The 16,346-nt window shown below is 37.9% G+C and overlaps 2 long non-coding RNA genes across 2 annotated transcripts; one reads left to right on the top strand and one right to left on the bottom strand.

The window, feature by feature from the left end:
• Positions 1–12,285: 12,285 nt before the first annotated feature.
• LOC135077095 (uncharacterized) lies at positions 12,286–13,267 on the top strand. The gene is made up of 3 exons (XR_010258388.1): positions 12,286–12,701; positions 12,933–13,078; positions 13,164–13,267. It is a non-coding gene; the product is annotated as an uncharacterized LOC135077095 (long non-coding RNA).
• A 379-nt stretch (positions 13,268–13,646) lies between these two features.
• LOC135077094 (uncharacterized) lies at positions 13,647–14,429 on the bottom strand. Its single transcript, XR_010258387.1, has 3 exons — positions 14,156–14,429; positions 13,901–14,069; positions 13,647–13,748 (listed from the first exon to the last, which is right to left on the bottom strand). It is a non-coding gene; the product is annotated as an uncharacterized LOC135077094 (long non-coding RNA).
• Positions 14,430–16,346: the final 1,917 nt, after the last annotated feature.

Raw genomic sequence — 16,346 nt, 5'->3', positions numbered from 1 at the left:
TTAATTCTGAAACTTGTCCTTGAAAGAAAAGTATCCAAATGTGTGTCAACACTTTCAACGTAATGTTGCCGCGTTGTTTTATTTCGTTAAAAAGTAGGAAAAATAGAAACAGACAGATTCATTTCCATGTCCCATCTGCGTTGCTTATAATCTGTAATCGAAGGTATTACTAGCATTACAAAGTTCGAGTCCGGGCTTAAAAAGGCGTTTCTATGTATATTCATTTGGAACCTTCGTCATCGACTTACTCGTACAGAGATGAATAAATGCAAAAAAAGGTACGATTGGACCGTGACGTCGTCTGATCACATGTGGGATTTCCCATACAGCCTTGCATTCCCATAATTTTATAAGGTTCCATTAGGTTATTATTGATCCATATTTGTATATTGGATGCAATAGAATAGGATCGGTCGAATTTATACCTCAATGTATTCAAGACGACATGCAAGTAAAGAACTTGTATTGTAATATTGGGTGCAATTGAATGGGATCTAATTTATTCCGCAATGTATTAACGGCGGCATGCAAGCAAAGAATTCTTTAGTCTCAAGTAATTCTTCATACCTACTTAGTTTTAATATTAAACTATTAAATAGAGAATGTCTGTCACCAATGAAAAAAATCAAAATTAAAAATATTTATTCAATTTAGACCACAAGTGGCACTTATGAACGTCAAAATATAGTAAATAATAAAAAAAGAAAAGGTAGCCCATATGGAGCACTTTACATGTCTCCTGATCTTTTTGGCCCTACCAGCGCTTCGAGACAAACATATGGCAAGTGCTGAGAAGAAACGCCGGAACAAACTCAGTCACCACTAGTTCCTTTCATTTAATAGTGATCTCACAATAAATACGGTAAGCCGCGGTACAGTTCATATCCCATAACCAGTTTGCAGTAATCCAGTGTGAGATCTACATCATGAGCAGATGGAACATAATTTCCAGCTACATTTACAAGCCATTTGCTAAAGCTGCCTAAAGCTAGCATCACATCAATACTCCGAGTTGGATCGCTAATAACAGCGAGGAGCGTGAGCGGAGCGGAGAGTAGGTATTATTAATTTAATATTTGATTCTATGAATAGTACATCTTCCCATCGATGTCCTAAAAATGACTAAGAGACATTTATAAACATCAGGTCTCGCCAACCGGTGTGATTAGGGAGTCGAGAGTCTGAGACAAAACCTCCAATTGCTTCTGGTAAATAGAGAGATCAAATGACTTGATAAATATGAATCAAAGTTCAAGTCATTTGGTATTTGTAGTGTAAAATACACTGGACCGTAAAGAAAAAAGGTCGGTTAAAAATCTACATCTTCAAAAATACTACCTGGCCTCGCTTTATGAAACAAAACATATTTAAAAAACTACGCCTTTTTATTTATTTTACATGTATTCCAAATAAAAAGCTTGAATTCTTTTGTCTTTATTTCATAAAGGTTCAAGTACTTTTGAAGATACTGAAGATTTTCTAACCGGGCCTTTTTCTTTGCGGTCCAGTGTAATAATATTATTATAAACTCTACTGTTAGACTTCTTCGCCCGCTGTGCCTGAGGCTCCACCTCGCCCGTCACTCGCGATCCGCATCTACGCCGGGCATTACGGCTGTCCGTCACGGAGGCACGGAGGACGGACGTCCTGGGGAAATTGTCTCGAATTCTAAGAGTCCTCGTTTACGCGATATTAGGGACGAGGGCAATGTTGCTCTTTAGGCTTGGAATGTCCTTATGGCACTTTGGAAGGAAGTAAGAAGAAAGAAGGAATGTTACCAATGTTAGTATACTGGGGTAAATAAAAAATATGCGCCATAAGGACGTAGAGTCCTCAATAAGCCAGCCGGCGGCTTGGTGTCGGCGGCCTGGGCGGCCTGGGTTGGCGAGATAGAATTCAACCTATGCTTGAGTCTGAATTAAGTTTTGAGCATTCAGAAGTCCTAGGCACCACCTTATTTTAACAATAACAGTAACTATGACGATAACCGGTGTTTTTTGTGTGGAGTTTGACAGATTTTTGACGTTTGTCAAAGTTAAAGTATGATGGTGCAACTCAGCCTTAGTGTCACAGCAGTCTACTATCACAAAGTTGTTAATCATTTAGCTTGATATTCGTCGTCTAAACCTATCAAGAAACATAAAGTAACCAGCATTCCTGTTTTTTGGCGTCAAGGCAAGGACAATAATTTATTTCAACCATACCCCAATAATATCGTCACAAATGTACCTATATTTAGTTGATACGTAACCTAACACGCGCCAACAGTGTCGGCCTCTATTTACTTGTCACTCGTAAGTGGACAACTAGGATGCGGGCGCTGGAGGGCGCAAGATTACGGCGCACTTGAGCCTGTGATTGGACGTTTGTTTACATCTACAGATGCTGTACAACGGCTATACAGCAGTGCTGTACAACGGCTATACAGCAGTGCTGTACAACGGCTATACAGCAGTGCTGTACAACGGCTTTAAAGCAGTGCTGTGTAACTGTTGACAGACTTTGTAAGTCGCTGTGTACGGCTGACGACGATCGAGGCACTACCAAAGCAGAGTTTTGAGGACACTTTGACAGCTACAAAGATGTAGGCAAATGTGAAAAGCGTGTATGCTTTATTGGGGAAATGCCAATTATTTCTGACTATTTTTGAATAATAATTCCATTAATCATTATAATAACTTCATTTGGTATTTCATTATGTAGGTTTATATGTACTTAATTTTCCAGAAATAGCTTTACAGAATATTATAAATTCAAAGTGGAATGTGAGAGTCTCCAGTTTTAATTTTGAATAAAATACATTTATTTACCTACCGTTTATTAAAGTTTCCATCAAAATAATACAGAGCTCTCAAGATCGTAGCTTTTAAATTAAACTTTCATTTCACAGATTCTCTGGAACCTCGGTAAATTAACTGTAAAATCGTTTTGCCAGACAGATGAGACCTATATTTGTGGAATCGAGATATTCCAAGTCAGTGTTCGTTATTTTTCTGCTGTCTTCTGCTGATTCTCAAAGCTTTGGACTAGATATTGCTTACTTATTTCACTGCCCACTTGGACTAACTCATCACTTTAGCTTTCAATTTATTTTATTCTTATTCAGCCAGTCTTTTTTTTCCACTACGAGTACATGTACATACTTATAAGAACTCTACACCTGCGTGTTGTTGACTGTTAAGTGTGTTTGTATTAAAAATGGAAATTATGCTAATTGCAACGTTAATTGAAGAAATTAAATATCATTATACTAATTATGCAAAAATATGAAGTGAAAATGGTAAAAAATTCAATAATTACAGAATGTGTTAATTGAAAAAAGTCAACAAGAGTTTGGCACATACAGGCAATTAATATTCTCAGCGCAAAACAAATGTATAAATTAATAAACGTACGCAATTAGTAATTAGTAAAATTAAATAAACGGATTTAGAAAATTCTTCCTTCTTTAAGTCGGTTAAAATGTTTTTGTATTGTGTGTCGTCTAAATGCTTTCAAAAATATTCAGCTAACACTACGACTACGGGGAGGCTGTCTTCAATATAGGAATTCTGTGACACCGTAATTGAACGAAGGATCAAATTCTTTGCACCACTACATCATTTTTTTCGTCAGGAAAATACATGAATTTGTATACCCACCAGCGGCGGGGGCGGCTAGTGGATTATGTGGGGGTTCTCCCTGAAGAAGACGCCAGAAGGGGCCTGTCGTTGCCCTCGGTAGCCATATGAGTCGGGAACGCGGAACATCATTATCAGCGTTTTGCCTCAAGCATTCGTCCGCGTCCCGCACTTCTGTATCACTGGACCAACCGAATTACTTCCGTAACTATGATACATAGAAGACGGATAATTTCCCATGTAATCTTATTCTTACCTGGCGATGCCTAAAATATTAATACGTAATATCAGGAAAAAAATGCAAACAATTCCGGCGACGGTGACCGGCATAACTCGCCGGCTACGATTCGTTTTTCACGGACGCAACCGTTATTTTTCAGCGGTATTGAGTAATGTAAGCCGGCCGGGGATAAATCGGGGTGACGCGACAAATTGAGGTTGAAAAACTGTTTTTTTCGGTCACGTGTTTCCAGGAGTAGACAGAACTGTAAGTTAAGTTGAATTAGTGTCCAAATAATAAGTCGTCAATACGAATAAAACTAAGTAATTATTAGAAACAGAGAAACAACTATGGTTAGGAGAATGCCAAATGCATTAAGTTCGCATTATGTACTGTGTTCTATGTGCATATAAGTTGAATAAGGCTGAGTTCCACCATCTTACTTTGACTTTATCAAACGTCAAAAATCTGTCAAATTTCATACAAAAACACCGGTTATTTGTTATAGTTACCGTTACAATAAGATAGTGCAATCCAGCCTTAAATAAATAAACATCAAAGTAGAAATAATACCAGTGGCCGTAACGTGCTCCCGAGTATGTTATGGCCTCATACTGAGCAGAGACCAATTTGGTACAACAATTTTATTATTTTAGCTTTATGTCAATTTGTATTATTCTATTTTAAGTAGGTATCAAATAAATATTTTTTCTTTCTTTCTTTCTTTCTTTCAAGTAATTTCATTAGCTATTTAAAATGTCACTAAGGAGTACATTTAGTAACTGATTTACTAGACCTTAAGTAGTCGTATAATTCATTCATCATTCACCATTCCTTCCCATTTACAAAAACGTCCCGTAAACGTTACCATTTCCAAGAAAGCCACAATAAGCTCATTCTGGGAAAGCTCATAAATATTACGCAACAACGGTTGATGGGAACTTTCGCGCCAAAGCCCGCGGACCGTGGAGCCGAGCGGAAGCCAGCGCTGGCGGAAGCTCACCTCATTTCCGGTATCCACGGTACGCTCGGATTGTTTGAATATACTAGTGCCGATGCGGTTACCGTAAATTTGTTAAGTACATATTAAAATTAGCGGGTTAAGGTGTTAATGCAGCTATTTAAGAAACAATTAATAAATAAATTAATTTCTGATTTTCATCTTATAGATGAATTTATGGTCTTGCTTATCTTATAGAAACACTAGCTGACCCGGCGAACTTTGTTCCGCCTTAATGGCAATAAATAAGCAGACTTTTTTTTATTTCGAACGGGATAAAAAGTATCTTATGTCCTTCTCCTGGCTCTAAACTACCTCCCTGACAATTTTCAGCTAAATCGGTTCAGCCGTTCTTGAGTTATAAGTGGAGTAACTAACACGACTTTCTTTTATATATATAGATGTTCTTCGGCCGAGTTTGATTCCCGGGGGTCCTGAACCTAAATTGGGAAACTCTGATTTGTATACCAAAGTACTGGTAAACAACTTATTATTACAATTGTATTTACATTATAACTAGATTTTATATCTTAGGTACCTACATTTAGAATGATGAAATGGGATTTGAATCACAGACAGTTTCTATGTAGACATGTCAAGGATAATGCATTTATGAAGGATTGCAATTGACCTTGCAATTAAAATTTGTATCTAAGTAAGTACCTACCTATCTTGGATGCAAGCCGCCACCAACCGGCCATTGTAGAAATCATCGGGGGAAGCCTATGTACAGCAGTGGATGTCCCATGGCTGAAAATGATGATGATGATGAAGTACCTATCTAAATCTGAATAATTCTAAAACAAATTCAACTTCAGTAGACCCGTTATTTTATATCGATTTCTTTCTCGTTACATGAGTATCGTAAAACAGGATTCAGTTATACAACGGACATAAACAAATGACATTACTACCGTATCGATACGCGATATTTATATCACAATATTTCCCTGTCATTCCACACACCACATCCAGTATTGTAAACCTGATCCTTTCCCATTAAGTTTTTTTGCAAAGTCACAGTGCGAAATATCGCGTTACTACCAATAAATTATCAGCAGCCTCGATATACCTGATAAACACTTCCATTCAATATCTTGTTCATTTCACACCACACGACACTAAAACAACTTGAAGTTTTATCAATGTAGTTTGCACTTTATACTTACAGAGATAAAATTCAAAATGGGACTTCCAAAAAACTTTTGAAAAGCACGTATCGGAAAAATGACTTCACAATCGACAAGATTGAAAAGGACTCTAATAGATTTACAATACGGTTTAAAATAGAAAGAGGTACAAGTAAAAATTGATTGTGTATTTTGAGTAGGTATCAGGTTGTATTGGCTAAGGTTTACGATCGGCTATAGCGTTACAGAAAAAGGATTAAAATGAAAATGCGCAAACGTGCGCGAGCGCAGCGGGCGAGAGAAACGACACTGTACAATTGTTTTTTAAGTTATTTTATGATCACTGTTTGAAACTGAGATAATATAAACAAGCGGAGATCATTATCATACGTAATTTGTAAATTAATACATATTAAGATGACACACGGACAATGTTCATTTAATATTCTTATTTAAAACTGTACCTTTATTATTGTCTGGAATTTTCTGGGACAACTTTAAAGCACTTATTAATAAAGCATTACTTCAGAGCGAAGGAGTGCTTTCAGCAAGGTATTTATTTACAACTCATTGCATATTTATTTATCAATTAAGGTCACAAGAGAAAGTAAGGCAGTGCATACTGATTATGAGTCAAAAGAGAACACTAACATGGATCAAGCTGAATATTCATACACATAGGTATGTTGATTTTATGAGCAGAGCTTTCTAAAGTTTCAGATGCATCGATATTCAGATGAACTATTAATTAGTGAATTAATTAGATTTCTATACAGGGTGTTTGGTAATAGAGGTGGGCGCCGATATAAAATTGGCCGGCGGCGGCGCGCCGACTTTTTGACCTCGGCGGCGGCGGCGTCGGCGGCGTGACCTTGTTTGACCTTTGTTTATTAGGTTTTTTTTTTTTAATCTGCTTTTTTAGTATCAGTACTCAAGTCTTATCAGATGATTTGCAGTTGGTTGGGGTTTGAGCCACTAAAGCAGTGGTTTACCCTAGTAAATTAGCTCTCTTGATCATAGATACTTTGATATTTGGATAGCGGGTTTGACTGAGATCAGGTTCTCGTGTATTTCCTAAAGGCGAGCGTACCAATGTGCCGATAAAAGTACCCTTAACATGTATTTTTGAGCTCTTTGGAGGCACATAGTTAATGTTGGATTAGCTGACTGTAGGTGGAATATTACATTCAGTTCTGTTTTATTTATATTTATGGTCTTTCCATGTCATCCTAAGGTCCAGGATTTTAATGCAGGTTGATTGCAGCAATGTGTCGAGGTCTAGATTGGCCGGAGGATAAGTTTCACGTCTTAAATGATAATATGGTGAGACTTCGAGGCTTAATTGCATGCGCCATTTGGTCAGCCAAGCAGCTGACATTGCAACAGTCTAGTCACTTTAATATCACAGTTACATTTGAGGAATGCCGCAGCTTTCTGGTGTCTGGGCTACTTTACTAGTAGATGTTATAGAGTATCGGACCAAGTACGGAGTCCTGGGGTACTCCAGCTCTGCAGCTAAAAAGAGAAGATTTTGTCACCGAGTTTGATTTAAAACTGTCTGTCACTGAGATAAGAATCCATGAGCAGGTAGCATTCTAGTGTGCTAGAAGGTACTTTTTAATTTCATAGAGTAGTCCTTTATGATAAACCCAGCTGAAGCAGCAGCGAAAGCAGACGTACAGGATTCTTTCTTGGTTGGTATGGTTTCTGCCAAAATTTATGGTCACGTATACTATATTACATGGGTCATACTTAGGCAAGGGAATAAACGAGCAAGAATGATCCTTTTCCATAATTTTAACAATAAAAATGTCAGATTAATTGAGCGATAAGAGAATTCGTTAGGCGACTTGTCAGCCTTATGGATCATTTCCAAAGTTAAGAGACTTGCCAGGTTCTTCTCACTCAGTGTGGTCATTGTCAAGACCATGGACTTCATGGTGATCAGATCAAATGCAAGTGCTTTACGAGGGTCCATTTTGGCTATTTCTTTAGCTTAGCCATCTCTCTTAGCGTTAGTTCTTTCATTTCTGACTGAAGACGTCCTGCGCCGCTCGCATCCAGGCACTTCCTGCAACCTTCCCTAAATCGTCGGTCCACCTAGTGGGAGGCCTGCCCACGCTACGTCTTCCGGCTCGTGGTCACCACTCAAAAACTTTACTGCCCCAGCGGCCATCAGCTCTACGAGATATGTGGCCCGCCCACTGCCACTTGATTTTAGCGAATCTGTGGGCTATGTCAGTCACTTTGTCCTCCTGCGTCTTTCGTCCTCAATTAGCGTAGTAGGAATCAATCTTCTACTTTGAACTTGAGGAGGGTAAACGGAAACACGGCGGTTAACTCCTCAGATAGTCAAGTGCAAAGATACAAAGATATCCAGTACAAAGATAACAAGTACAAAGATATCCAGAAGCAGCATACCAAAAGATGCAAAATGAGCCCTCTCAAATCACAATGGGAAGGTTTGGCAGCACAGCACCTAGAATGGCGGGAGATTGTGTTGTGTAGAGGCGAGTCCGCGAATTCAACGAGCAGCGCACAACTGAATTCGACGCAAAACGCGATGATGTAAATCCCGTTCATCTGCCGCCATTCACTATAATTATGTTGGCGGCGGGTAATTACTCTCAATGTGCGAGGAGTTTGCCGCGAAGATCGGCTATGTAAGCCATCTTCGGGCGCACCAGCGCCGCTAAGACAGCTAAGTCGAAGTGGTCACCATGACCGAAATCGGTCGGATGAATCATCATCATCAGTAGGAATCAAAGGCAGGCATAGCTGCAAGTCTCGGATCAAGTCCAATGCTTGATCTTATTTTTTTGATTGAATTGTAGATTTTTTAGATTATCCGTGTCAATGGGCCAGACCGGCTTGTCATGTAGCAAAGGTCTGAGATTTTTCTTGTCAGTTCGCACTCATGTATTACCGGACCTAATAAGCGGAGAACACTTTGAGGTAGGTACTTTGTTGCTTTCCAGAGGTTGTGGTTCCCATTTGCATTCCGAGACATATTTGCCGATCTCTGTGTGAGTGATTCGCTTAAAGTATAGTCCAATAGTGTGTGTTATCTGCCAGACGAAGGCAGGGATTTTTTTCTTGACAGCAAGAGGGACCGGCGCCTCTCGCGGTCAATTATTTACTAGACCAAGCAGTAACTTAAATAGTGTACTTGATTAACTGTTAATATAGTTAGTATTAAGTTATTCAATCAATTTATTAGTATATCAACGGCATTAAGTTCGTCTTGTGTACCAATTTATATGGCATTAAAGAATAAATATTATAGTTAGTTCAAAAATGGGCCCTAACGTAGGCTTTGGCGTGTATGGAGAGCAGCCGAAGCTTAGGCTATCTCAAAGCCTGGGCAAATTTGCCTCTATCTTTCAGAAGTTTACGCCATTATTGAATGTGCGGAAGCTAACCTGCGAAAAAATTGTGCCAACCACATAATTTATATTAACTCAGACAGTCAGGCCGCGCTGATGGCCTTAAACTCCCAACTTAATCACCTCAAAGTTGGTAGAAAACTGCATGAGTCGACTGAATACCCTAGGAAAACGTAACAGAGTAACGCTGAGATAGGTTCCACGTCACGCGGGAATCGTGGACAATGAAAATGCCGACGAACTGGCCAGAGCGGGAGCGGAGGGAATACAATATGGTCCAGAACCCTTTTGTGGCATTCCCAAAAGTCTCGCTCGAATGACCCTGGAGAACATCTATTTAAACAAATCCTTTAAGGCATGGTCAAACACGCTAGGATTAACTCATTCCAAAGCTCTTATAAAAGCCTATGACCGAAAATGCTCTAAGCAGATCATAGGACTGAGTAGGATCAAAATGCGCATCTTAGTTGGAGCCTTCACTGGACACAGCAGCTTAAACAAGCACTTGTCCACTATGGGACTGTTCGAATCAAGAACGTGCAGGATGTGCCAAGAGGCAGATGAAACGCCACTACACATTCTCACGGACTGCGGACCTTTGATGCGCAAGCGGAGCTTACACCTGGGCAAACACATCCTAAGCCAACAAGATGTAAAACATATCGCCCCCCAAAAGATACTGCAATTCCTAATTGATGCAGGACTCGGAGGCGACCTTGGTGGTGGCCAGCAGGTTGGAGACGCGGGGGCGCCTCCCCCTGCATTGCACAGGTTACCACCGCCGTCGGACGGGATTGGCCTCGTGGTCCCGGCTAATCCTGTCGGCCCCCCACTAGGTGGGGGCGTGTTGGGTTCCGCCGTGTAGGGCGGCGGGACGTCCGCGGAAGGCGCCTTGGTCGTTTCTAGTACCCAAGGCGCCGACCACTATGTGGCAGAGGGAACACCCCAGGTTTTTAGTGGGTTCGAGCCCCACATAACCTGCCGTCCCCCGGCGGTAGGTATGGATAGGCCATTATCCTGGGTAAAAAAAAAAAGGACTCGGAGGCGAACTGTCAGGAAAATAGCGGCGATCACAATAGATCGGTACCGGTCGCAGTGACACCACAGAATAATAATAAGTACTACGTACAGAAGTTTTACTTCGCGAAGGTATTTAAAAAAATGTATGCTCAATGTCATTAACAATATGGTGTAATTTAGCCTGTCTCAAGAGTCAAGCACCAATTTGTTGACAAACGTCAGTGATTGGCACTGCGCCGAATAGGGCTGAGTTCGGTAAAATGATGTGACGTGAGGTGCCAAACTACGGAAAATGGCGGAGGAAATAGATGATTTAGCATGAATTATCATGAATTATATTAACTACTTATTTACCTCTCAGTGTCTTGAGGCAACTTAAAAAAGTACATTCTGTGTTTTTATTATTATTTAGGCAGTTAAATACTGCACAGTATTTAGTACACCATTTTCTTCCATCATACACAAGAATACGCATGCGTGAGTCAATGTTCGCTCGTATGTGAGGCCTTGTCGAATAGTATTCTGTGGGTGGGCCATCGTGCGTGTTTTGTTTTCGATGTTAACTCGCGGAGATGAACAGGCCTGGTGATACTAGGACTTTATTGAACTAGAATAGCGGCTCAACTCAATAAAAAAATAGTTCTTAGGCGTTTGAAACACAAATTAGTACAGTATAGGAGAGGAATAAATAATTTCAAATAGTTTGTACAGTATCAGTATCGGCGCGCCGATAGCTGGTCGTCGGCGGCGGCGGCGTGAAAAAATTCGCGGCGGCGGCGGCGCGCCGGCGTGGCGCCCACCTCTATTTGGTAAATGGGTATATGAGCCGACACTAGCCCATGTTAACATTTCATCATTCTAATTTTCATCATTTCGATCATTTTATTTTTTTTAATTTTCATACAAAATAAATTTTATAAATTCCGATTTGTATGAAAATTTAAATAATTAAAATGAAGATATCAATTTTCTGACTTCACCATAGAATTTATATGACCATGTTAACATGGGCTAGTGTCGGCTCATATACCCATTTACCTAACACCCTGTAGTAAATAATAACATAAACAACTCTTTCGCTTGTGTTTTAGACTCCAATTTATTACAAGCCCGAGCAAATGGGGCGAGCGAAGTTAACAACGCGAGCTAACGCGGGGAGTGAGCAATCTTTACGGAATATGTAAACAAAAGCGTGTTTATTGTTAGTGCATTTGGCTACAGACTTGCTGGATCCTATTTATTTTCTGCACGTCATATTTATTAATTATTTATGCATCATGTATAATTCCTTAGAACCTGCAATGAAGCCAAAATCACTATTGGATAAATCTGTACATATTTCAAATACTGATAGTCAATATTAATTGATAACTGGACTTTATATTATGTAGAGTCTACATAATATCTACATTGTAGACCATCTTCTACGAGTATATTTGATTTGTTTGAATTTTATAGTTTTGTATTCTCCTTTTCCATATAAAAGTTCCTTTAATTTTAAATCAATTGCAGATTAAGAAAGTCTTCTCTTTAGTACCAAAAATCAAATCATACCAAAACACTAAAAGTTCTTAAAGCTGATTCCAAATTACTGAAAATTCGTCCCATTCCTTTCGTCCACATTTTAGAAAAAGCAATCCAAAAGTGAATTGGTAAACCATCAGAGCAGTATCAAAACGTAGACTGGGTCCTGCCATGAAGCGACATTTAGGGAAATTGGCAACATAAGAGCAACTTCGGTCAGAGGGACTGGGAAGGTTTCCATTGACACTTATTAATTTTATTTTAAGTTTTATTAATAGTTTTTGACTAAAAACTTGCTTTAGGGCGAGTGAGTGACAGAGTAGGTTTTGAAACTAGAAAATTAAGTTTATCCGTCATCAAGTCACGATAGTTTTGATTTCTGTACCTCTAGTACGAAAAACTTTCGAGTTCGTTTCGTTTGCGTATTCAAAGTGCCATCGAAAAATTTTGTATGAAAAATTAAACAGCGCCCCCTATAGGTCATAAAAAGAAAAAAAACACCTAACTTTCGATTTTCTTTCGTATCGAGTTCAAATACTAGGCGTGACGAAAGATGGATTTTGTATGAAATAACGTAGTACGAACCTAATTTTGACAATCAACGGTCGTTTCGTTGTCGTTGAAATCATCGAATGTTGTGTCACTGTCAATTTTGTTGTGAGAAGATTACGTTGATATAAATTTTACGTGTTTTTGAGGCTTAAATGTGGAGATTATGTGGTCGGCGAATTTATTTCCTTGTTTGGCATCATTTAGATTGTTTAGATGCTTTAAGTTAAGAGATTAGGAAGCATCCCAACAGTGAGTAAAAAAATATATTTTGTGGACATTTTTCCTAATGTTTGTTTATTTCATATCTAATAGGGCAACATAATAAGGAAAAACTTAAATCCTGATGTAATGGTTGGCAACACTGCGGCGGCCATATTTAATTTTTTTGGAGAAAAAGCGTTGTTGCAGCGATACCGCCTCAAAGTCAATAAACCTGCATTTTAGTAGATTTTTTTTAATTTTTTTTTTATGCATAACAAGGCAGGTATTTGACCACAATCGCACATGATGTTAAGAGGGATGCAGTCTAGGATGGTACATATCTGCCCTGTAAGATACCTACTTATGTGACAAATTGCCGGAAAGATAGTCTTATGGCAACAAAAAGAGTGTCCTTGGAACACAAGGCAAGTACATAATTTATTCATACATTCTGTCTACTCTACACACCACATGATTTCTTTGTCATTTGATAGATAATAATTATTACAGGTTATATTATGTGCTATGCATTAAGATGCATCCAGTTCATACCAAGGCACTGATGGTATGAAGAAGCATTTGGAATTACTTAACCAATGCTCTCAATACCCCCAACATACCTTTGCTCGTAAGTGTTTTAGCCAGAAAGTTTTAGATCTTAATAAACTTATTTACCTAAACTAATAACTATAAAATTAATGTTATAGTATTCTACTCATCAACATTTATTAATCATTACAGGTACCTACCCTACCCAAACCTTACAAAGATCCAGCTCCGGCACAGAATAAGTAATAGGACTAAGGTTCCTAGGCACACTTAAGAAATACCATCAACACTTGCGGGCAAATAGACATTAATGGGATTAAAACAAAATATATGTGTGACAATTTATTTAATAAATACTTATAAAACATTAAACAATATTTTAAATTTCAATTAAAACATAGGTACCTAACAGTTTTAATTTTCTATTAATAGGTATGAATGATACATGATTGGTAATCAATCAAAATTGTTATTCAAATTGCTGAGAGTTTCAATGGCTGGCTGCTCATGGTTTCATATATTATCATCTGGCTACTCGGGTTTCCTCTGTAAAAGAAAAAGTAATGTTAACTAAATACTAATTTAACTTGCCATCCTAACAATCAATATGAAAGGGCATAACATTTCAGTTTGTCTAGAGAATGCATAGGTAAGTACCTACTTAAATAATAAAGATTCAATTATTGCAATCAACATACCTTTGACTATTCTTTTCCTGTCTTGTTAGGTCCAAAAAAGTGAGGCTAAGAACTGCAAACCGCTGCACTTTGCCTTTGGACTTCCACTCGCCAAAAGCGAGATCTCGATGCTCTTGCAGGATTTTTGTTAATTTCCAGCTGTTAAATATTCTCCTCCATTCCATAAAATCTAAAACAAGATAGAATTACAATATACATATTTAACTACATGATTTAACTAAAAAATCTTTTCACTTGCTAATTTAATTTACTTACCGATGTCTCATCATGTTAACATCGTTAAATGGTCTTTATTTACTTTAAAACATAGCTTTATATTCAAATTATTTTATTACGACTTCTAATAACATTCTAAGAGGTTAGAAAATACGTCAAAACAAGAAAAATCCCTGTCTTTTCAATGTCAGACGTGTGTGAGCGTGTGGCTGAGTGTGATTTTACAGTAGAAAAATAGAAGATAGATTTGTCCACGAAATTAATTTATTACAACAGTAGGAATACACAATGGATAGCTCTTTTTATTTTCTATGACACAGTGACAATCAACAGAACATTGTTTCTATAGCAACTTAAATTTATTCATAACGCCGCTTTGCTTGCCAGCTACATTAACAAGACGAAAGATGTTCCGAAATTTGTTTACCCAACAATATAAATATTGATTGGTAATAAATAATAATGGTTTTAAATACTTACATATTAAACAAACAATAACACAAAAACGTATAAACAATTAATGAGGCGTTATGAGCATTATTTATCTTTGTAACTTATTTTTTTAAATTTAATAACAACATCTTAAAATAACGCAGCATGTTTCGGACGGAACACACCATTCCATGTTAAATAAAAAAAAACTTGTAAAATACTCTATGACTCGTCGAAAGAAGCTTCTTCGCCTTGCGTGCCGACGAAAGAAATTAGAAAGTTAAGCTAACGAGTACGATCCTTAATAAAACAAGAATGAACGTTTCGAGTTCGAACTCGAAACGTACAAAAATTCGTCCTCGTCTTGAACTCGAAAGTTTTTCGTACTAGAGGTACTGTACTTCAAACAATTTATGTTGAATATCATTTTCACGTGCAATTGCTAGTGATAATAAAATAAACATTTGTGTTGCTTGAGATACCTCTACCCACATATTAAGCAGATCTAGAGACTATTTTGAAGTTCTCTATTTGAAAAGTTCCTATAACCAAATAAATTCCATGATTGATACGAAAACTTTTTCAATTATTTGTGGCAGTTTAGATTGATGGTTTGTATGCCGCTCTCACATAAAGTTTTATCTATGTTTCGAAGCATAGGTGCTGCAGGATAATATTTTAGTTCGGTTATTATTTTGTGACTAGTTATTGCCCACCTCTTTGCCCGCGGAATTTAGGTTGTCACAGTTGTGCTTGTTTCAAAAACCGCGATAAAAACTATCCCATGTTTTTTCCTAAGTCTCAAACTATCTCTATACAAAATTTCACCTAAATTAATTCAGTGATTTTAACGGGAAATGGTAATATAATAAATAGTAATTTTAATAATTTTCGTACATAATTCAGTAATTATGTATTACAAATCGGTAATGGGACGACAATTTAATCGTGACGTATTGTATAATGCGAACATTTAATCGATAGCTTAGTACTTAAGGCGGTCTTCGATTTGATTGATTGTTAATTTGAAGCGGCCGGTCGTTAGGCTTCGTGGTTCTCTTCAGGGGCACAATTAGCTAATGTATAACATGAATTACTAATTTTCAATGATTGATTGGAGCATTATTCTTGTTTAATCGCTTTTTTGCTAGCCGATAATATGATTTAAATAATTTGTGAAATATAAAGCTTTTTGCTGAAAAATGGTAATAAAGACGAGGCTGAAAAAAGGAAGAAATATGTTGGAAATAAGTGATTTGAGAAAATGCGGCGTGGAAGGTCTATCCACAAGATGGACTTACGATATCATAAAGGTAGCCGGAAGGCGCTGGATGCAGGCCGTTACCAACCGGACAGTATGGAAATCGTTGGGGGAGGCCTATGCTCAGCAGTGAACGTTCTATGGCTGAAATTATGATGAAGTGGATTACAATGTATGAGTAGCTTTTTAGAAGAACTTAAACTGCTATGGTGCTATTAAAGATGATGCTTCTAGACTTATAAAACCACCGCGATTTTTTCTGTAAGTTGATTTTTTTGGCCAATAACTGAATTAGGCCGGGCCGTAATGTGCGCCATAAATCTCGGAGGTCCGAATTGGGCTTTTAATAAACAAGGCCCATTACGCCACTCCTGCCTCTTGAGCTCACTTGCCTTTCCTTATTTCACTTCTCTTTCTATTAAACCAGCGGTTTGCTTGAGATTTATTGGCCACTGTATTTTGCTATAGTATTCAGAAGAAACCTACCAATTACCATGCTTAAAATTTCAAATTAAACAAAAAGTTCATGACACATCT

Source organism: Ostrinia nubilalis, chromosome 13, assembly GCF_963855985.1.
Source record: "Ostrinia nubilalis chromosome 13, ilOstNubi1.1, whole genome shotgun sequence".
Taxonomy (NCBI): Eukaryota; Metazoa; Arthropoda; class Insecta; order Lepidoptera; family Crambidae; genus Ostrinia; species Ostrinia nubilalis.
Note: the sequence above shows the minus strand (reverse complement) of the source record. Positions and strands in the feature narration are given on the sequence as shown.